Source organism: Alligator mississippiensis, chromosome 8 (genome assembly GCF_030867095.1).
Source record: "Alligator mississippiensis isolate rAllMis1 chromosome 8, rAllMis1, whole genome shotgun sequence".
In the NCBI taxonomy this organism is placed as follows: domain Eukaryota; kingdom Metazoa; phylum Chordata; order Crocodylia; family Alligatoridae; genus Alligator; species Alligator mississippiensis.
The window spans coordinates 34,798,063-34,821,788 of NC_081831.1; the positions used below are offsets into that span (position 1 = coordinate 34,798,063).

A 23,726-nucleotide genomic window follows, 5' to 3' on the forward strand; every position below is an offset into this window, starting at 1 on the left:
TGAAAAAATTGCCCTCCTCCCATATGTTGCAACAAGATCCTTTTCTTTTCTGAGGATTTTCCACTGGAGATTAGAAAGATGATAATTTCTTTCTCCAATAACAGTTTCATAGATAAGTATTGAGAGATTTCCTGGCTATTTTGTGGATAAGCCATTCAAGTGTGAAGCCTTAAGCTATTATTATTACTATATTATTAATAAATTAAAATATTACTAATAGCTGGACAGGAAATGGAATTTTTTTCTGTGTAGAAAGAAGTTTTTTCAGGAAAAAATATACCATTTGACTTCCCTCATGTTCTGTTCTCTAATTTTTGCTAGTTGGAAAATTGGAACAAAATGTGAAAAGTGTTTTTCTTCTCTACTTGCTCACACTTTGTATGTTTTCCAGCTAGGAAAAAATGGAAAATGGACAAAAAGTACCAGAAAAATGTACTTTCAGTCCTTGCATCTTGTTTTCCAGTTGGAAAACAAGAAGAAAATGTTGGAAGTGCTCCAGTCAGAAAGGAAGTGATACTGAGGCTTTGTCTATACACACAAGTGCTGCTTTAAGATAATGCTGGAGTAAAAGTGCTAGGAAGTTCCGTTAGTTTGAAAACTGATTCTGGGAGAAGGCAAATACAAAACACCTTTATAATGATATGAGTGTATTCACATTAGGAATAGTATCAATATCATGATTTCAGTATGAAATCACAGTAATCTATTTATTACATCCATACAAAAAATTGTGTATAGGCCAGACCTTATTTTCTTAGAGAAAGGCACACTTTTGTTTTTAAATTAATAATTATGAATAAGAGTGTTGCTTTCTCTCATTATCACCTCTGATAAAACTCTCCACTTCTTTCTCTCTCTGGTCTCACAGGCATTGAAGGTCTATAAACTTCTTAACTAAAGCCTTTCATCTCCTCCTATCTTGAGCTATCTCCATCCAACTTGTTGCAATTTCTCCTATCCCTTCCAGACCAGTTTTTATATTATCTTCCCCTCATTGCTTTTGTCTCCCTTGTGGTCTTTTACCCTCCACCTCAGCTTCCCAGATCTGTCTCTCATGCTTTCTCTCACCAGTTCTCACAATATGCCCTGCCCGTTTCATTCTCTGCACTTTTATCGTGCTCAAAACTTGAGGTCTTCTGTAAAGGTGCATCAGCTCTTGATTGTAACTTCTACTCCATAATGTTGTCCTGTACCGCATCAAATATTTTCCTTAACACATTGTTTTCAAACACTTGCAGCCTTTTTCCATTTGGTTTTGTTAACATCCAGGATTCACATCGGTATAAAAGGACAGGTTGAACAATTGTACTATAAAGCTGGATTTTAAGGTTCCTGGAGATTTTTCTTGATGCCATTTTTTTGTTCATAGTCAACAGGCATACATCAGCACTGCAAATTCTTGCCTTGGTTTCTTCAGATATTCATTTGTTGTCAGTGATTACTGTTCCTAAATATTTAAATATCACTGCCTTTTTCACATTGTCATTCCCTAACCTTTTTTTCTCGTGATCTTGAGATTTATCTCTGGATGTGATCATGTATATAGTCTTCCTGACACTTTTAGTAAGCCTCTTTGGCACTTGACTCTATCATCTCTGTATTATTTTGTACCATTTCCATTTCCTCTCCTACTAGGCAGATATGGTGTAGCCTGTTCAGCTGCAGCCTTTCTCCTTTTATGAGAGCTCTTATACCCTTCTCAAGCATCCAGTTGAAAAGCATCAGTAGCAGTGCATCCCCTTGTTTGAGCCTGCTATTGATTTAGAAATAATAAGGCACCAGGGATAAGCACTCTTCCAGCTAAATGCCTTAAATTCAAATTAAAAGCATTAAAGAACCATCTTCACAAGACGACTAAAAAGATTGGAGTGAGGAAAGAATCCCCAAACAATGGAAGCAGGCAATAACATGCCCAATTTAAAAGAACAGTGATCAAAGAGAGTATAGTAACTAATGGGGTAACTCCTTCCTGTACACAACCTACAAAGTTTTTTCTCAATTGTTGCTAAACCAGTTTGCTCCCATAGGCACAAGAAATTGTGGGAGATTACGTGTGTGTGTTCAAGAAAGATAAATCAGCTTGAATTTTCAGTTAGATTATTGCTAGAAAATAAATAGAAAGTTAGGAAAAATGTACACCATAAAAACTTATGATAGTATTAGAAGAGAATCACTATGGTCAATAATGGTGGGGTTGGAATTTCTAAAAAAACCCAACAAGTATACCTTACTAAAAGGTGCATTGAAGGATCAAAGAGTTATGTGAGAATTGAGGGAATACCATTACACCCAATGGAAAACTCCACCTTCTTATGGGGAAAAAACAGTAACTTCCCAAAATTACAAAATGAAAAAATCATTAAAAATACTAAAGATGTGGACTTTTTGGAAAACAACAGGCACTTTATGGAAAATTAGATTTTCCTACAAAAATTAAATCTATTTCCACTACATTTCATTTTTGTTTAATTGTTTTAAGCAGCTCTATAATTATTTTTGTATTGTAGTAACATCTACTGCCAGGGGTCTATACTGTGGGAAAGTGCAGTCAGACCCCCTTTTGATGCCTGTTCCACTCAAAGTTTAAAACTGCCTAGAGGGACAGCTTCATTTCCATTCAGGGAGAGCTGAGGAAGTCAGTTGACTTCATGGCTCATTAGCTACTTTATTCCTGCTAATCTCTTCACTCCATAGGTGTTAATAGTCCTTGATTTCTCTCTAACTGAGCTAGCCTTTCTTCTATAATTAGCCTGTCTGTTATCTACTCCTGGTAATGCTTTCCCCCATACCCCAGCCTGACTAATAAATACATGCTGCTACCCAGGAACCTGTAATAGGTGGTTTTGTTCATAGGGGATTCAATCCCTGAACAAATCAGAGACACGGAGGGGAGGGGAAGGACTAAAAGCAGGCTGAGCTGCTTTTAGGTGCTGAGGTGCAGAGGTTAGAGACAGGAGGGAGCTGCAAAGGTGAGCAAAAAAGTAACTTGCTGAAATGACCTTTTCCCAGGTTTTTACTTGGAGCAGATGATGGAGGCTGTGGAAGGCTGAGCCCATGGTGAAGGGCAGCATAAAACCCAGGCGTGGACAGATCCAGGAGCATCTCCCCAGATAGGGGTCAGCAGGGCCATCCCTAGGGGGCATGAATTGAGGTGACTGCCTTGAGCCCCGCACTTTGGGGGGCCCTGAGGAGCAGGGTGGAGCAGTGGTGGTGCGGAGCTGGGTAGAGCGGTGGCTCCGCACGCAGTCACTCGCTACCTCTTCCCTCCCCCCTCCGCCGATGCCATTGTGGTGGCAGCTTCTTCAAGTCTGGGGCTGTGAGATCAGAGTGGGGATGGGGCCCCATATGGGCTGATTTACCCTGGGCCCCACACACTGCTCAGGTCAGCTCTGGGGGTCAGTCTCCCCAGGTAGGGGTGCTGCAGGTGGCTGAAACAAATCCTACCCTGACCCCGACTGTTTGTTTCTGTGTGCTGAGGCTGGAGAGCAGTTGAGGCCAGCTATGGGCATGTTGAGTTGGGGCAGTAGGGAGGGGAAGGGAGGTAGCTACAGCCTTGCCCCTACCTCCCCAAGGTCAAGGACTAAGAGTGTCCAGGGCAGTTGTTTAGAAGGAGTTCTGAGGTGCTGTCAGCAGCTAGAGGTGCAGGGCCCCAGAACCCAGAACCCCTGCACCTATCTCCTCGACAGCTGGAAGGCTTTGTGACCATTAGTCAGCACCACATTGACACAATCAGCATTGAAATAAGGACGGATCAGAACAAACACGTCTCATTTCGCTTTGGTAAGGTGATCATTAAGCTTCACCTACACCCCCGGAAGACTTTGAGATTTTAAAATAAGTAAAAGCACGATGGTGGTGGTAAAAACCTATGGGGACCCTAACTTGTACAGAAATTATTATAAACCCCAGGCTGGTCTCCCAGGATATCAGGGGGTGCCCGTGATGTACGGGGCTGGCATGGGAGGCATATTTTGCAGCCTCTTTAGAAAAGCCGTTTCGCTTTTGAGAAGGGGGCTGGAGATTATTAAGCCCCACGCTAAAAATGCAGTGCAAAAAATAGCCAAAGATGTGATTGGTCACATCTCCCCAACTGTCCTGGATAAGGTGGTCAAGCTGGCAAAGAAGGAGGGGTCTGGCCTGGTGTATGTTCAAAGAAAGAGCCTTAAAAGAAAGAGACACACACCCGACTCCGGACATGCAGGACCTCCTCAACCCCTTAAAAAAAAGAGGGTAAGTCAACGGGGCCACAAGATGCGAAAAACCAAGAAGCAGCCTGGGAGGAAGAAGGGGCGCTCTCCTGGAAGAAACTGAAATATATTTTAACCGCCATGGCCTTTGTTCACTGCGGGTCTGAAGAATTCGCCAAATTCGAACTGGCTGTGTTTCAAATAGTCCCTGTGCAGACCTGCATTGAGAAAAGCCTGTATGTTGAGATCCCCCCACTCTTGACTGTTACTGAGTCCAGCCCCCTTGACTTTTTCATAGCTGGGAATGGCGAAGATTACATGGATTTGAACAACACGCTGCTGTACCTTTGCTGCAAGATTGTAAAAGACGATGGAATTGATCTTGATGCTGGGGCAGCGGTGGGTCTGGTGAATTACCTGCTAGCCTCTGTCTTCAGTCAGCTGGATGTCACCGTGGGAGACCATCTCATAAGCCAGAACAACAACTGTTACCCTTACTGAGCTGTCATCAATGACACCCTTGCCACCCAATCTTCTGCCGGCCTGTTTTACAAAGATACACCCATGCATCATGAAACGGTCACAAAGGATGACAATAATCATGGGTTTTGGAGACAGGCAAACCTGACAGACCAAAGCAAAAAGATAGAGCTGCTTGGTCATCCTCATAGCAATTTGTTTTTTCAAGAAAAACTGTTGCTGAATGGCATGGATGTGAAAATTAAACTGACACACAGCAAAGATGCCTTCTGCTTGATGGGAATCACAGTGGCTGGCCAATGTAAACTAAAAAGCACATCCGCATCACTTTTTGTGAAAAAAGTGAAGGTAGCCCCAGGCATCTGAGTGGACCACACAGAGGCCTTGCTTATGGCCAACGCTAAATACCCCATAGACCGTGTGGGTATGAAAGTGTTTAGCGTTCCTGCTGGCAGCCAAGTCAGCAACCAGGAGAATCTGTTTCTGGGGCAACTGCCCAAACACAACATCACTGGGTTCATGGATAATGATGCCTTTAGCAGGAATTATACTAAGAAGCCCTTTAACCTTAAACATTACAATATTAATTTTGTGGACCTCTACATTGATGGAGAACACACCTTGATAAAGCCCCTACAACCAGATTTTGAGAACGGTAACTGTGTGAGAGAATACATGCAGTTGGTACAGATATCTGGTAAACATACAAAAGACCAGGCCCTGATAATCATCCGTGAGGAGTTTGCCCTGGGATACACCTTGTTTGCCTTTGACCTGTCTCCTGACCAAGAGTGTGCTGATCATTATTTGCTGATTAAAACCAGCAACCTGAGAGCAGAAATAGGCTTTGCTGCGGCTTTGCCCACCACAGTTAACATGATCGTGCACGGGGTCTTTGACAACGTCGTAGAAATAAATCAGAGGAGAAACGTCCTGTTTGACTACATGTGAAGATGGACACTGAACAGCTCACCAGGGTTTTATCCTCAGACCCTTATGCCAAAAAAACTTTCTTAGACATTTTCCCCTGCGACTGGCTTCCTAAGACATGATTGTCTCAAAGGCCCCTGAGCTTGGTGGTCAACACGCACCCACATAATCAACCCGGAGAACACTGGCTGGCTGTTACCTGGAGGATGGGAACCGCGGGGAATTTTTTGACTCGTACGGTCACCCCCCAAACAGCTCTCTCTTTCCTCAAAGCATTATGTTGTTTTTAAACAAGAACGCTACCAACACTGCTTTTCAGACAAAACAGTTACAAGACCCCCGATATGTCACCTGTGGATACCACTGTGTGCTTTTCCTGCACCACTGTAGCAAGGGGCTATCATTTGAACAGATTTTAAAATTGTATTATTCCAACGATTCAGCACAAAATGATAGGGTGGGATGCATTTTGTAAAAAGTAAATAAAAAAATTTCCATGAGGCTGGGCCTGCTCAAAACATGTTTCAACATGCCCGGACATGTATTTCTTGCTATGACTTTCACGAATGATTTGTCTAAATAAGACACTCAGCTGATGCTGTGTAAATAAAGCTGTTGTTGTTTAAATGTGTGTGTATGTTTTCATTTAAAAAATCCTCTGCAGACAAAAAAATTATAGCAGTATAGAATAGTTTAATTCAAAATGTAAAACTTCACATGGAGAGCCAATGGCTTTTAGAGACAGTTTTTCACTGCTTAGGTGGTGCTGTTGGTGTTTCTTGGTCTGAGGTAGATACTTTCAGGTGTACCAAATGATCACGATTCATGACATTGCCCATAACAGAAGATGGTACGTTCAGCTCGGCTATGGCTTTCATAAAGATGTCCCAGCCTGTAGGCAGACATTTACTAGTCCTGGTGTGAGTCTGAAGGGCTCTCCGGACCAAGTCGAACATGCTAGAACCCTTGACGAGCATCCCTTTGTAGACAAAACCCCCTTGATCATCCCAAGAAGAAATATCCTTGTGCTAACTTAGCTTAGTGAGCAACACTTTAGCATTTTTCCTGTATCGGGCATGCACATTATTCAATACTTCCTGAATGACGGTGTCGGGGATCGTGGGGGTTTCTAGGGGGTTTCCAGCTTTTAGGGAGCTCTGTTCCAGCAGAAACAGGGTTAATTTCCCTTTGTCCAGGTCACCCAGCTTTATGTAGGTCAGGTATTTCTGAAGCATGGCAGCGTACAGTTTAGCCTTATCATATTCTGCTAAACCCGGCCTTTGCAGAATATCCCTCATTTCAGCATCCAGTAAGTGGGTTGCCTCGGTTCTGATATTTTCCTGAGGCAGTTGGGGAGCCCTTAATTGTTCCGGTTCATATTTGGGCACCAGGTACATTTTTTCTGCGTGCTCCCTCACCAGCTAGTCAAAAGCCCCATAATCAGAGGGAGAGCAAAACTTAACAGAGGACCAATAAATCCCCCAGACTGTTTCACCAACTGTTTCTTTTTTTTAAGAGGCAATCTTGTGTTACTTAGGTTTTTTATGATCCTGTGCCTCTTTTTCAGCACGCGAATTTGATGCAGTGTCAAAGGGATGTTTCCTTTTAAGGTATTCAGAGAAATTTCTGAAATGGCCAACACTAAATCACCAGAGGCTGAGCAGAGAATAGCTTTTCTCTGCTGCGGGGAGGATTGAAGAAGCAGTTTTAAGAGAGCCAAATTTCTTTTTACGTGGTTAGACATGTTCCCCTTCCACCGTCTCAAGAGCTAAGAAGAGGCCACTGCTACATCATCTCTTTTTATTCCCACCCACTGTTTTTTTTTTAAGTATAAGCAGCAGGTTGGTCAGGAGGAAGAAGCCCAGTTCTTAATCTAAAAGCGTCTGGGGTAGAAGCATTTAAATCAACCACCAGATACCCGTAAATTGTTTTAGTGGCATCCTCAAAAGCTTGTAGAAAGAACTGGGCCTTCCCTGGGTACATCTACCATGCCAGGGACACTATCTATACCTTATCCCTGGGGTTTTTAAACAAAACCATGTCTTTTGTGTTAATGGTAATGGTGCGGCTCCTTTTCCCTTGACAGAAAACATTTTGAACTATATACATAATGCTAAGGCTTTCTCCATTTTGCTGCTGTCTCAAGCAGAGTCCATCAAATCATCTACCACATCCGTATTTATTTTATTAGGAGGAAGCAAACAGTCGTCGTTGAGACTGTCCGGTAGACCCTCCACAAACTTGATAAAAGGATATTTACAAAGCAGTTCTTTATACAAAGGCTGCCAACAGCTATAGCACCACACAGTATTTTCAGGCATAACAGACAACATTCGATCAGCATGATCCAGAAGGTTTTTTATTAAGTAACTTTTACTACAGTTGCTAGGGCCTGCCAAAATCACAGAAAAGGGGTGTTTCCATCGCATATCCATCTTTAAAAACCATAGGGGAGACTGTTAAAGTTTTCTGTGAGGACCCTTTTGTCATAAACGACTTTCTGCAGTTTTCTCAAGGCTTTGGTTTCTATCGTCCACTTGCTTTTGCTCCTGACAATAGAGCGCTGTTGTATCACGATTGTTTTAGGGGTGTCCCCAGCGGGATTTGCCCCATAATCTAGAACAAGATCTCTCAAGGTTTCAAAGTTGACTTCTTCACTGTTGGCCACATTCAGGGTAATCCCTTTCACCTTCAAGCAAACCTTTCCCATGGACAACTTGTACCCATAGGTTTTTGGACTGGTTGACACAAACTCTGTGATGTATTCATCTGGTGGGATTTCACTGGTGAGCTTGCCTAAATAATCACCTAGCGGGGGGCTCCAGTCTCCCTTGCGGCTCACAAATATCACAGAATCTGCGTTGTGGTACAGACACTGTTCTTGCAAGCTGTCTAACAGCTCGTACAACTCTAAGCATGCAGAAGCAGTAGTGAAATAGGCTATAAAGATGTTTGTGTTATCTGAGAACATGTCACGCTCTTTGGTGTGCTTCTGAGACACGCAGGCTGCCTCATCATCAATAAAGTCGCAAGATGAAATTTCATAGACGGGAGAAAAGGGATAGCCAAAGAGTCCTTCGGGGTCTCTAACGATGCTGGTGTTGGGCAAGTTGGTTCTATGACCGAATTTACCCCTCAAAGAATTTAGAAACAATCTTGCTATTTGGCGGTTTGCAGGGTTGGGTTTGATATGCTCTGGGCACAAGGTCACACCTTCTTTTTGCAAGAAATTGGCCATGTATCTCTTGTTTTTCTTGGTCGGTACACCAGGCAGGTAGCCCGAGGCTTCCTGCTTCTGTCAGAGGTGCATTTTTATGTACCATGAAAAAAGGGTGCTAGACCTCTCAGCAAAATGCCAGACTTCATAGATTTGAGCTACTCTGTACCCCTTGGTGATAGCTTTATTCAATTCTGGTGTGCACCACGTGCCTAGGCGGGCCCTCTCTTCAGCAGTGTGGTCACACTTTTGCTGTCTTGTTTCCACACAGAGGCGGCACAGCGCGAACATAAGTTTCCTGTTCACCCTGGTGGGTAGCACAGGGAAAAAAAGGTTTCGTGGTGGGTACAGTTTCACCTTGGCTGTTCCAAAATAGCTCGACAGGGGTTGGAAATTGTCATGAATGATTTCAGGGTGTCCGATTGGGTATTCCTTCATTTTGTTTATGAAGGGGTAAAGACTGGTAACATCATAATAGTGTATTTGTTCTCTGGGTTTAGTTTGATAATATAGACAGATGGCATTAGTTCTCCCCCCAAAAAGAGCTTCCCTAGGCACCATTGGAGAAGGCAGCAGGGTTCTGCTTCAAAAATCTGCCAGCTCCTTATCCATTTCTAACAGAGCCCTTCACTCGTGCTCCCAAATGGTCCTAACGGTAAACCCCTCTCTCTTGAGATAATCGGTCTTGTTCAGTGCCTGGTAATTCAGAAACTCGAAGGTGGTCCCTGTCAATGGGTTCTGGTCTTTCTCATTGTAGCAAGTGACACAACTGTGGAAAAAACATCCGTTAAATTCAAATGCTGTAGGTTCCCCATCAATGTTGGCATAACCATCTAAAAAATAGGGGCCTACCTGAAATTTCCCACCCTGTGAGGCATGTTGAATTTGAATATTTTCTTTCTCCGAAATGTACATTAGCCACTGGATAGATGGGGTTGAAAACCTCTTTTTCTGTCTGTGATAGTTGTCTGGGGGGAGAAGCGCTATGGTCTGCAGTTCCAAAAACATAAACCTGTACATGGCCATGCAGACAGAGGCCAGCGTGATGTATTGGAAAGGATCTATGCAGCATACTACAGTTTGGAGTTCACCATGTACTTTCACTCAGTCTACCCACCATGGCATTTTCATGATCTCATCCCTGTAGAGGCAGCAGGCCTCGTTCAAAATGTTTATGTCCTGCTGGCAATAATAGGCCTGCTCCTTTTGCATGTCAAAGGTCTTATCACAGTTATTCTGATACCATTCTAAAAACTGTCCTTTCTCAACTGGCATCATATTTTCAATGCTGTAGTACTCCATCTTTGGGAGAGGCCCCACATAATTTTGGTTTTCTGCCATGTTAAAAAAATGTGGGAAATAACCTTTGCATCCTTCAAACCCCATCACCTGTGGAAGCCTGCTAAGTTTCCTTGGCAAAAAGTTTGAAGAATCTATGAAAAGGATGCCTAGCCTGGTCACTTCAATACACATTAGTTTACTGCCCTGAGTGATTAGTTTCACCTCCATTTTTTCCTTCAATAACTGGCTAACAATGAAGTAACCATCATAGTGTTTGGTGTTGTGAGCTATGAAGGTGTAGTCCTTGAAATTTTTATCCATAAAGACCTTAATAAAATCAGACAGCCACTCTTCACCCTTAAACTCCCAAGTGCTTTCTGGCTTTTTTGGGCTTAGCTTTACAAGCCTTTTTGAGGTTTTTGCCTGCGGCTTTCTGAGGTTTTTTTTCCCCCCTGTCCTTAGCTCCATTGCAAAAATGTAGTTGGGCACATGCATCCCCATCTCCTGCACACATGCAAAATCATAAAAAATGTACCCCTTACCTTCTTCAGGCTCTTTAATCTGGCGCATAAAGCACCAGTGCTTGTTTACATCCGTGATTTTTCCATAACACTGTTTGCACTGCCGCCCCTTGCACTCATGCTTTTCATTCACATAAGACTCACACTCATTGCACAGAGTTTTAGTCAGACATTCAATCCGCTTTTCAGAGGCCAGGGCCACATGCCTTTCTAAGCACTCTTTGGAACAACAGAACAGCTTACAATTAGGGCACCTCTGTGTCCTGCCCACGTTTTCAGCAGTTTGGGCTCAGGCAAAGACGACATCAGAACCTGCACGTGTGGCTATGGCTGTACAACTTCTGACAAAGAGCGCAATAATTTCTCATGCCAAACACCTTGTTCACATCCAAAATACCGTAATAATGTTCACCATGCAGCAGAAGAAAACAGGTATCGGGGTATGTGGGTGCATCCTGTGTTTTAAATAAACTCCGCCCAATTTTTTCCTTATGCATCACTATGTAAATGTTAACCTGTTCAAGGTCTTCAAACAAAGGTACTTGATGGAGCATAACCTTTTGATATACAGACAGGCCTAATTTCCTGTGCAGTTCTTTGGCACCATCTAGCAGTTTGGCATCTCTGGCCCCTGTACATTTTGTAACAGCCAATAGACTGCCTGCAAAGCACAGGTTAGTATCATAGGTATTCAAGTTGATTAAATACATCCTCTTTTTAGCAATGATCTGGGAATAGGGGATAGAGCTTATAACTCTATGGCTCCCACCACCCTGGCCTCTCACAATGACCACAACCAGCCGAAATGACGAATCAAGCAATATTTCTCTCTGGCTTTGTAACAGGTTACTGAACCACTCTAAAAACAGGTCTGGGGTCATCTGGTTTAAATTAATAGCTCGAGAGTATAAACAGTTTGCCCTGCTACCTGCCTGAATATGTAACTGGGCATAGTCATTGCCTGTGAATCTCTGGCGGAGTTCTGCTACAATTTCTTCTACCCCTCTGCCTATGGCTTCATATGCCATGTGTAATGGCACATGCTCCAGATTCACAAAACGGAACTCCTCTGTGTACCTCGTCCCCCCAAACCTGGCTACAGACCCCTCTTGCCTTCTCACCCGCACCATATGTACGTCCAGTAAAACATCCTCTGCTGACTCAGGAGACTGGGGGGTGCTTCAGGGGTCCTCTATACTGTCTTCTACACCAGATTCGTTATCCCAACTCTCTGACCCTTCAGCTCTTGGTGGTGAGGCAGGCCTGGGAGGCCGAGGAACATTTGAGGGGCCCTCTAAACGGCTTCCTAAATCATAGTCACCATCTCCCCTCTCTGGCTCTGTGGGTCCTGGTGAAAGGTCAGGTCTGGGAGGCTGAGGAACATTTGAGGGACCCTCTAAAGGGCTTTCTGAATCATATTCTCCACCCCTTCTCTCTGGCTCTGGGGGTCCTGGTGAAGGGTCAGGCCTGGGAGAAGGGGAAGTGCTTGAGGGGCCTTCTAAAATCCCATTACTAGGGGATCTCTTTTTTTTCCTCAACCAGTGTTTAGCCTTCCCCACTCTCCTCTTTAACCAGGCCCTTACTTTTTGCCCCATGAACCACTTGCTGGTTCACCACCTATTCTTAACCCCGCGTTTACCATGACTCCCCCTCTTATGATACAGGCTACAACTGCTGTCCGAGTTACACAAACTACCTCCTCTCTGCGAAAAATTTACCCTTTTGCTCCAGTAGTAATCATGATCTTTCAAAGTGCTCTGCACACTCTTTCTGAGATGTATATGCCTACCAACACCACCCCAAATACCCTTCTTTTTTCACAATAATCATGATCTTTCAAAAAAGGAGAAAGACTCTCCTCTTTCTCCAAATTGTGTGAGCAATCAGTCCTGGGTTTCTTATTCATGGGACCCAGATCACCTGTTTTGGGGATGTGAATCCTTGTCTTTTTACATATGGTTTTCTCAGAGGTATGTGGCTTGTTTTCCTCTGAGGAACCATGCCCTTCTGTTCTGTCCCGGTGGTTTTCTGATCCTTGGGTGCTATGATTTGCAGGCTGAGCATTTCTGGGTTTTTTTGCTTGTGCTTTTAGAGGTCTCCGCTCTGGCCCCCACTCTTCTTCGGGAGTGGTGCGTGTGATCACTTAGGAAATATAAAATTTACATATCAGCATTGAGAATTCACTTTCCTCACACGCTACCATTTTAAAATTTGCTTAACCTGTAGAGACAGCTTCTTCTCCCACAAGAAACACATTAAGTTTCAAAAGCTGATTTCAGAAAAATTACCTTTTACTACTGGATAAAAAGCATGACTGTATGTGTTTGTTCTGCTTTTCTACTTTAGAAGAAGAGGTTCTGTTTGAAAACAAACTGTTACAAACAGTTGTTATAACTTTGTGTGATTATATTAACACAGCCACAAATAACACACCATTTTAAAATAATTTTACCTTGCTGTGGTAAAATTGCATGGGGCTTCCCCACTAGATAAGCCCTCTGTAATATAAATGAAATGGTACAATAAGTAAGCTCAGTATTAAAAATGAAATAATACAGTAAGGAAAATAGTCTATGTATAAAGTAAAATATAACTGTTTTAAAACAGTGTCACCACTAAAAGATAACTCCACCCCTTTAGTCTTAAAATATGTCAAGATCTGGACACACAGGTCAGCTTTTTTGTCGTCTGGTTTATCTTTACCACACACCCCCGGTTCTTGGAAAATTCACAGCCCCTCCCATAGCATAAAAGCCCCTGTAAGAATGTATATTTTAATCTGTCTTTATTTCCATCCAAAACCTTTACAATATTTACTGGTTTATGTTGTTAAACCTTCTCCTAAAAAGGGTTTTTTATCATTTCTAGGGACCATTAAGCCTTATTGGCTTTATCTTTACAACAGGCCTTTTGGTAAAAGATAACTCCTTTAGTCTTAAAATATGCAGAGCTCTGAACACGCTGGTCATATTTTTTGTGGTCTGGTTTATCTTTATAACACCCCCTCACCACCAGCCCCATACCATGCAAAAGCTGTGAGAATATATATTTTTAAATTCAGTCTTTATTTCCATCAAAAACTTTTACAATATTTACTGATTTATTTTGTTAAAACTTAAACCTCCCCATTTCAAACTGTTTTTGCTAAACCCTTCTCTTAAGCAGGGTTTTATAATCTCTAGTACCAATTAAGCATTCAATATGGGGTATGAGCGTTTTATCTTCCTCAGTGATCAAATCATGAAGGGCAGCATTAGGATCTTCTGCAGAATACACAGCATTTAGAAGCTCTCTAACCTGAATTAAATGTTTCTCAGTAATTCTGAGAATGTGCCTGGCAAACGCAATGGCTATAACAGCATTGAAAATGCTATCAAGACCTATTTCTTGGCAAAGCTCCTGGATTATTTGATTTATGTCTTCATCTAATCAAGTAACACAATCGTGCGCTTCTTGACCCCCTTAGTCAAATGTGCACCCCCAGCTTAGGTCAAAAAGTCTCTTCCTCAAGCAGTATTTCATTATGCCATAAAAGGAAACATGCACAAGAGGCTTCATGAAGATTTTATGTTCTCGACTTGAAACAGGACCTGCTGATTCAATGCCTAATTGTCTTCTGAACTCTTCAGCCTCATCTGATCTTTGTTCTCTGCAGAAACATATGCTTCCTTCTGGTGCACTGGTGAGTAGGCTTTCTGGAGTCATTAAAAAGGCTTCATCTAACTGCAAAGGATTTCAAATAAAGGACTTAGTTAGCTGCTGTTTAACCAGTCTCTAGCTACGTCCAAACACATACATGCCATGAAGTGAACCCACACCACTACCCTCAAAATCTAAGTGCCCCCACAACCATGCTCCAAGTCTCTTACCAGTCTCTCCTCTGCAATGACCTCTACTTCACATGCAGTCTCTGGCACAAAGATACCGTCTTCCAAATTCTCAACGTCTGCTTTGGGGGCCTGGACCTCTTCCATTTGCCTGTTCATTGGGTCTTCCTGAACAGAGTCAGGCATCTCAAAGAGTCTTTGGACTAGGAGCCTGGCCTCCCGCTCAAAACTATTTCTATGGTAATGCTTTCTATGAGGCCATCTTAGGGTTGTGGTGAATGGGCCTACAGGCATTGTGAAAGAATCCATATCCGCCCCTGCTTGTCTTAGCACAACCTCAGATATGGGTTGTTTGGGAAAGCAGATAGACCTGGTGGGGCTTGCAGGCTAAATTCCACCCCCTCTACTCATTCCAATCGGTTCAGTGTCGTGCTTGGGAGGTCTGAGGCCTCTGAAACCCCCCACCAATTGGTTGGGGGGCAGGTTGTTAGAGGGGTCATACCACCCCCACTGCCACCCCATAGGCCACACCTGTGCTCCGGGGGTGCTAGAGCAGTCTGGGACCTGATAGGTCATAACTGTACCATGTGATCTAGGGCAGTTCTTGCAGCATGAGGAGTTGGGCTTTGGGAGTCTGCATGGGCTGTCCTTCTGATATCATGGACCATGTGGTGGTGGTGTCACACACCATGTGGCTGGGGGGTGGGGGCGGAGTTTCAGATGTTACACACCATGTGACTGGGGGTGTGGGTGGAGTTGCTGATGTCACACACCACATGACTGGGGGTGGGGGTGGGGTTGGTGATGTAACGCACCACGTGACTGGCATCAGGGGGGCGGGGATGGTGATGTCACATACCATGTGACTGGGGTCAGGGGGCAGAGGTAGTGATGTCAAGCACCATACAAGGGGAAAGGGGGCAGGGCTAAGGGGCAGGAGTTCCGGTCCTGCCCACCTGTCACATTTGCATTGAAGGGCGTTGAGCCTATATACTACAGGTACTCCTCACTTAACGACCAAGTTCCGTTCCTGCGACTCGGTCGTTAAGCGAATTGGTCAATAAGCGAGGAGCCGGGCTGCGAGCACGGGAGCTGTCCGCCCCGCGGTGCTGAACCTGCGGCGCGCCGTTTCCACAATACAGGTACTCCTCACTTAACGACCTCCTGCTCGGAGTACCGACTGCTCGGAGAGCTGGTCGTAAGTCCACGCGGTCGTTAAATAGGTAGGTTGTTAAGTGAGGAGTACCTGTATTCACCACCCAGCAAAGCTTGAGCCAGTCGAGGTTCCCAGGTGTTGTTGGAGCTGGCGACAGGCAAAGTCCTCAGCATGATTCCATGGAGAGATTCCAGGCAAAAAAGGAGTGGAACTGTTGCAGCTTTTGGATCCAAGCACCAGGACAGAAACCTGAGCTTGGGTAGGGGTCTTTGTAGAGAATTAACAATGGATCAAGGGAGAACACTAGGTTTGTTTAGGGGTAAACAATGGTTCATATGCTGGATAATAGGAATTGATTACTGCTGGCTATAGGTGGCTCACAATACAGACAGGAAATTCAGTGTTTTGGATACCAATAGAGGAGTCATTGCTAGAATTGGTCTGATAAATGCTGAGCTGGGTGTGTGTAAATGTGGGTTGATTATCATTTGGAGCAAGGATTCCCCATCATGCCGTTCTCCCCTGCTTTTCTGATCCCAGAAGTCAGTGAGGTCCTTGCCTTGGAATCTGTTTTCCATCCTGAATGCTAATGAAGGTGCATGCCTGTTCCATCTCCCATTTAAATGAGTTGTCAACTGGTTCCATCTCAGATGCAAATGAGACCAGGGGAGTTGCTTTACTCTTGTCACCCTTGTCTGGAGGGCTTTAGATGCGTCTCCCAGTGCATCTTCTTTGTCTTCTGTAAGTCCTTCCTCTAATCAGTTCTTGTTCAGGTAGAGGTGGGGAGGGGGAGAGTTCTTTGTGAGTCAGACAGGCTGTGTCCTGTGCCAGGGTTCCCCAAGAACACGGAGCTGAGAGGTAACACCATGGCTGAGAATCACTGAACTAGATCTTTCAAATAGGCCACCCAAGAGTCACAAGACAATAATTTGTCTTGAGACACTATGTGCCTATACACATGTAGTGAGTAGGGCTGTGCGAAATGGGCCCTACTTGATTTGGATTCAGATTTGGCCTAAATCAGGGACAGTGATTCAGTCAGTTTATTTGGATCACTGTCCCTGATTTGATTCAGCTGAATCTGAATCTGAAGTTTCGATTCAAACACAGGCACAACTTTAAGAGTTTTTTTCTACATACCTTGAGGTAGCAGCACAGCTCGTGATTGCTGCGGTGCTGGGGTGCATGGAGCACAGGGGACTCTCCAGCGTGCTCGGCAGTGAACCTGGAAGTGGACTGGAAGCACTTCCAGTCCACTTCTGGGTCTACCACAGAGCATGCTGGGGGCCGCCCCCCCCCCCCCCCCGCATTCCTCCAGCCCAGCGATTGGCCACAGGGGGACTCTGGGTGCCCCCCCCAGACCCAGAAGGCACCAGTCACTGAGCCCTGGGGGTGTGGGGAGGCTTCCCCTGTGTGCTCTCCGGTGGACCAGGAAGTGGACCAGAAGTGCTTCTGGTCCACCTCTGTGTTTGCTGCTGAGCACACTGAGAAGCCCCCCATGCTTCTGTGGGACCCTGCATCTGCCCCAGCACTGCAGTGTTCAGAACCCCTGCTACCTAGAGGTATGTAGAAAAAAACATTTAAAGCTGTATCTATGTCCAAATCACCGAATCTGTCCGATTAAAGGGGCCTCTGATTCGATTCAGATTTGGAGATTCGGTCACCAAATCAGGCTGAATCTCCACTGAATCGAATCAGGGACCAAAGCTTTGCACAGCCCTAGTAGCAAGGCTGCTCTGATGCTCTGTAATTACAGCACAGCAGAGCAGAATCAATTAATCGAGTCTACTAGAGCATGGAAATTACTGCGCTCCAGCAGACTCAAGTGTCATGTGTATCAGCTTCCCCACACTAAAAAATGGCAGCCGGGACATTTAAACTAAAGCTCATTCAATGCCCTTTAGTTAAAGTGTCCCTGCTGCCACTTTTCAGTGCATGGACACTGATATAAGTGACACTCCAGGCACTCTCTGAGCCGCTCTAATTAAGCACCTCCCTCTCTCCCCACTCCTGGAACACATCTATAAACACCCTAGCAGTCTAAGCTGGAGTTCAAGGATGTAGAGATGAATAGGCTGGACCTGAAAGGTTCTGTCTTTGATTTCCTGTTAAAATGGTGAATCAATGAAGAAGAAAATCATTAGCCTCTAAAATGTGTTTCCTGTAGCAGTTCTCAGTTCACCTAATTCATCAGAGTAAGAGAACCTCACACCGTGACTTGACAAAGGTCACTTGCTATAGCCCAATGGCCCCTCTCCTCTTCCCTTACTGGCACCGTCTGCCATATGCAAGGCTTTGGTCTTTGTTCTCTAGAGAGGCAGAAAGGGAAGCATGGATTTCTTCCTGCATGCTTGACTGTGTGATTCACTCCCTGGCACTAGCCTGGGTGATGAAGCAATAATCTACAACAGCTGTTTAATAATGGGACTCTGTGTGATGTTCACAGCATAAATGTGCTATCTCCTCAGAGCATGTGGTTACAGCTTTATTTAATGGGCCTACTACAACTCTCTCCATTCTCTTTCAGCATTACTGCTGCTGTCCTGATTCTTTCTTAGTGGCTCAGGATCTCTATAAGGGCATATGGGGAGATGGGGATATAGTTGTACCAGACGCCCTAGCTCAGAGGCTCTCCAAAATTTAATCACTCTCTGTTTCCTGTTTCCAAATGGGAGGTGGGAGCTCCCACTACCAGAATGTGCCAGGCAGTCAAATTTTGCTCACACTCCCTGATTTCCATACAATCAGCAATGGTAATGCTGATTGTTCAGATCCTTGAACTATCTGAACAGGAAAAATGAACTTGGGAGTTTTACTACCCAAATTATAGGGTCTGCATTACTCTACTCTGTGGTCTGAAGAAGATATTTCTGATTTAATTAAACGGCCAGGAACTGGGAACATCCCTCCATTCCCAAGACATTGCTCTTCACCTGAGATACCTAATCTATTCCCCAAAATTCTGGGAGTGTTCTAGAGACTGCCCAACCCTGAACATGCTACCCCAGGCTTAGGGGCTCATGGGCCCAGGGACTAAGAATCCATCTCAAGCCTGTGTTCTGGAACCAACAAATTATAGGATGGGAAAGGCTTTGGATCCAGCACAAAATTTACAGGAAAAATATTATTTTTTATATAATTTTGATGTATTATTTGTTTTAGACAAGTGCTTAGAAGCCCATTGGAGTTCAGGGTTTTATAGTCCTGAGCACTGAAAAGGCACGTAGCCAAGTTCTTGCTGCACTTTTCCAAAGATTCCAATCAAGCAAGTCAAAGGCACTCAGTCCCTAACTCAGTGGGACGAGAGTTTTTCCTCAAGTTTGCAAAGTCACTTAGACTCATTTGGATGCTTCAAGATGTTTCTGTCTTTCCAATCCTGGAAAGGTCACTTTTTAACTATTAGACTTGCTCTTCTCATGAATGTTTCATGAGGCTTATTTATATTCATTACTGGGTCAAGCTCGCCTAGTTTATGAGGACTAGAGCATTCAAGGGATTTGGCAGGTGATAAGTGCCTTTGACTTCTGAGTCCCTGGCTCAAACCCAGTCCCAGCAACAGCTGATATAGGGTAGGTGGGGGGCCTTCTGTATGAAATGTGTTATTAGCTGTTGCCTGGTTCTGAAAGATCATATCACATATGCCATAACTGTAAATGGCAGACTCAGAAGGGAGTCCAATGACAGAAGGGGCTATGAAGACCAGAATTTCCCTATTATGCCCTTTTGGGTCCCTTCACATTGGCTAATGTAAACAGTTTATGCTTTTTTTATTATGTGGAAAAACAGGATTTAGGATATCAGGCTAGCACTTCATTTAATCCTCATCCATTCTCATGAAACTGGAACCATTGTTGCTCTTACCGGGTAATTTGTTACCCTGCAATTCAACATTGTTGGTCTCATGGGGTAACTTGTTACCCCACCTGCATGAACAAAATGGAACCAGAGACAACAGTATAAATGTACCAAAAACTATTTATTAAACATACAGATTGTTTGAAAGAGTATTTATGATGATTTGAACCCAAAATATTATTTAACTAGAACCATGAACAAAATTTAAACTTTTTTTAGAGTTTCAAAATGTGAATGAACAATTTGCTAAGTCTGCAGTTCCCACTGTTTTCAAACTAACAATTATTTCCAAAAACATTTCCTAACTGTTTTAACTAAATATTGCATTCATCACAAAGTAGCACTGATGCACTGCGGTGCACACAAGCAAATCACTTACAATCTTTGCATCATTTTCAGGTTTTGCGGTCATCTGTCCTTAGACAAAAAGCACAGTGTCCACTCATGCTTGCAGAAGGTTCTACTGGGGTGCGTTGTGGCAATTTGTAATTTAGGGCAGTCATACCAGACTTGACAGATTTAGACAGATTATGTGTATCCATCATTCTTCATTTTATTTGTCTGTCAATCAAGTGTTCTCCAAGCTCCTGCAAAAAAAAAAAAATGCTGTCTTCTTAAATGTAATTTTTGCTTCCAGTTTGCATTGTGGCCTACCCAAGCAATGAGGCTTGCAATGGCAGCCACATCCAGCATATTGAAAAATAGTGTCATTGGCCACCTGTTGATTTTCCATCTGCAGGTGCTCATATGGACTAAGTGATCAAGTTTATCCAACCCACCTTTGTTTTTATTGCAGTCATGGATGATGTCTGGCTTTCTTTGCTCCCCACCCAATGACAGGTCATAGTGCATGTTTGACAGCAACAGCACAACTTTGGAACATAGGAAGCTAGGGTGAGTTCCCCAACAAAAGCAAAAATGGATGAAAGTTTCCCTTCTTCAATTTGCTTGCATTTCATTTGGGATATTGGCCTTGTTTTTCCTAATCAAACCCACATAGGTCAAGTCCTGCTGTAGCAGTCTTTCTGCCAGGTCAGTACTTGTGAAGAAACTGTCACCCACAATGCTCGTTCTCGTCTTGTACCAGGGATGAGCTAGTTTTTCAATGACCTGGGTACCAAGATTACCTTGGCATGGAGCTTCTGGTTGTTTGCCCAGGTAGATGTCTCCAGACAGGGGGAATAATGCTGCTGCATCAGAGCACCCCCACATTTTCAAGACATATTTGGCAGGCTTGCTGGGCATATCTTGTCTGAAGGGACAGTGACTCCTGAACACAATGAGCTGCTCATCAACTGTCAGGTGTATTCCTGGAATATACCATTTCTAGAGCTGCTCCACAAATTGTGTCCAAATATCTCTGAAGGCAGCAAGCTTGTCCACAGCTCTCCCTTCCTCGTGTGTCAGTTTGTTGTCATATCTTGCTTTCAGGAACTTCTGGGGGAAGTTGGCCATGCCCCTTCCTGCCTCAGGCTGCCGCTGCTGCTAGCTTGCTCTTGGGAGCTTCTGGGGGGGAAGTTGGCCACAGTCCTTTCTGCCTCATGCTGCTTCTGCTGGTCCCTCCCCCTATGAGGGGAGGGGTCCTCTGCTGCACATTGCTGCCACCCCAAGGAGGGGAGCACTACATCCCCACCACATTATGCCGCATCCCAGCACTGCACCCCAGCACCACACCCCACCTTATGCACTCCTGTTCTGGCCTACTTCCCAGCCCACCGCCAAGCCACAGCTGTGGGACAGCCCAGGGAGGGGGTCTGCATTGCCTACGGGCCCCTCACTGACCATAACTGCTGGCACCTAAGGATGCCTTGTATGCCCCAGCTGCCTTGGCAGGCCACCCCCCCCCCCCCTTCACCTGCAATTTCACCATTACCTGAAACACACTTTGAGTGGCTGACCTGGATGGCTGCTACCGCTGCTGCTGCTGCTGCTGCTGCCTGTACTGCTGCTGCATCCCCTCTCTGGAGAGGGGGAGAGATTCCCCGCCACATTACCTTGCACTGTTCTGTACCTCACCTGCACTGGCTTACTTCCCTAATTGACTGTTTGCTCCTGCATTCCCTCACATCTCTGCATTCCCTCACCACATCTGATCCTATGCCTTGTTTTCCTGCCTGCTGTCCTGCTTCTAAGTGCCTGGCTAGAGGCCTGAGGTGCTCTTCGACTGAGCTTCAACAAACAAAGCCCCTCCACCGCTCCAGCCATCTCTTACCTCTGCCTCAGCAGCCTTCCCTGTGTGTTTTGCCCTTGTGTGGTAAGTCCTGTGATCCACTCCCCCTGCCCTGGTGTTTATTGTGTGGGTGAGTGTAGGGTTTGTGGGGATGAAGTGGTGTGTGGGAGCGGTGTTGGGCTTGTTCAGGGATTTGGGGTAGTGTGGGGTTCGTCGGTGTGGAATTGTGGGTGGGTATATGGGTGTAGGGTTTTGGGGGTGTTTTGGGGGTGTGGATTGTGGGGAAGTTTGTGGGTATGGGGGACTGTGTGGGTGTGGGGGGAACTGTGGGGGTGGGAGGGCTTCCCAGGAGGGGTGATTTCTCTTTCCCCCCCCCCACATGACCAACAGCTCCTCTGCAGCAGCAGCAACAGCAGCAGCAGCAGCAGCAGGAGTGGCTGTGGCAGCAGCCATTGGGGCACTTATGTACGCTCCTGGCAGAGACCCCTGTTGTGCGGGGCCACCTCAGATGCCAGCTGCACATGGTGCTGGCCTGGCCCAGCCCGCATGCCCTCAGACAGAGCCAGGCCAGCTTCTGCTTTCACTCGTGGCTTCCGGCACTGCAGGAAGAAGCCACATGCCCTGGGGCTGGGCCGTGTCCTACCTACATGTTCCCTGTGTGCTGTTGAGCCAGGCCAGCTCAATGCAGGCAGGACCCAGCCTGGCCCAAGGGTGTGTGCCTTCTGCCTGCGGTGCCAGGACCCTTGGTGACAGCAGGAACTACCCTGGTTCTGTCTGAGGGCACATGGACCAGGCTGGACTGGCACCATGTGCAGTCACTGGTCTGAGGCAGTCCCATGCCACTGGGGGTCTCAGACACTGCTGCTTCTGTGGGGGGGCTGTGGGCTGTGTGGGGGTGGGGAGGGACCCACCCGGGGAGGGACCCACCCATCGTGAGCAGTCCCCCTCCACACAGTCCCCCCACTCACACAGCCCCAGGGCTGATCCACAATTTTGGGGGGACCCCCTGCAAGATATAGTTTTGGGGCCCCCTGATCCATTGAAAAATCAAAATTGCAGTTAATTGCAGTATAAACTCACTGAAATAAAATAGTTGGGGCTGGGCTGCATGCATGTGGGCTGCACTGTGGGGGGCACAGGGTGGGGATAGCATGTGCTGGGGATGCCTGGGTTCCCTCCCCAGGGCCGGGGCCAGGGCCGGGGCCAGGGCCAGAGCCGGGGCTGGGGCAGGAGTGGAGCCAGGAACTCTTCCCCTGCTTGACTGGGAAAGGGCTCTCCATCTGCGTCAAGCCCTTTAAACATGGCACAGGCAGGAGGAGATGAGCAGGGCATGACCCCTTTTGTTGTGGGGCTCCCTGCGGCCACAGGTTCCACAGGATAGGATGGGATGGTCCTCCATAGCCCCCTCTCACACATCTCTACTTACCTGGGACAGTGCCCAGGTCTGAGACACTCCTGCAGCCTTGCCCCACTCCTATTTGCACCAGCATACTGAAGCTGCATGCTGGACCACAGCAGGGGAAGGGGGAAGACATAGAGACCAGAGGTGTGCAAAACAGGACATATTTGATTTGGATTCAGATTCAGCCCGAATTGAGGACAGTGATTTGATTAGTTGATTTGGATCACTGTCCCTGATTCAATTCAGCCAAATCTGAATCCAAAGATTATATGTCAATTTGGAGAATCAGCGATTTGGCGATAGACACAGCTTTAAATGTTTTTTCTACATACCTTGAGGTACCAGGTGCAGTTCATGAATGCTGTGATGGTGGGGCAGATGGAACATCCTACAGGAGTGGGGGAGGCCACATGCTCAGCAGCAAACCTAGAAGTGGACTGGAAGCACTTCCGGTCCAATTCTGGGTCTGCCAGGATGCATGCAGGGGAGCCCCCCTGAACCCCCCTGGCTTGGCAATCAGCCGGGGGGAGACCCTGGGTGCCCCCCAGACCCAGGAGGCACCAGTTGCCAAGCCAAGGAGCCACAGGCAGGCCCCCCCCACGCGCTCCCTGGCAGACCTGGAAGTGGAGCGGAAGTGCTTCTGGTCCACTTCCAGGTCTGCTGCTGAGTGCGCTCAGAAGCCCCCCATGCTCCTGTGGGA

At 45.7% G+C, this 23,726-nt stretch overlaps 2 long non-coding RNA genes across 2 annotated transcripts in view; one reads left to right on the plus strand and one right to left on the minus strand.

The window, feature by feature from the left end:
- Positions 1–23,726, plus strand: part of LOC109281789 (uncharacterized) — a 157,894-nt gene that overhangs the window by 111,402 nt on the left and 22,766 nt on the right. The gene's annotated exons all lie outside the window — the stretch shown is intronic.
- LOC109281788 (uncharacterized) overlaps positions 19,557–23,726 on the minus strand; it is a 39,603-nt gene continuing 35,433 nt past the window's right edge. Inside the window, exon 3 of the long non-coding RNA XR_002088552.2 lies at positions 19,557–20,041. This is a non-coding gene — a long non-coding RNA (uncharacterized LOC109281788). The remainder of the gene's footprint in view (positions 20,042–23,726) is intronic.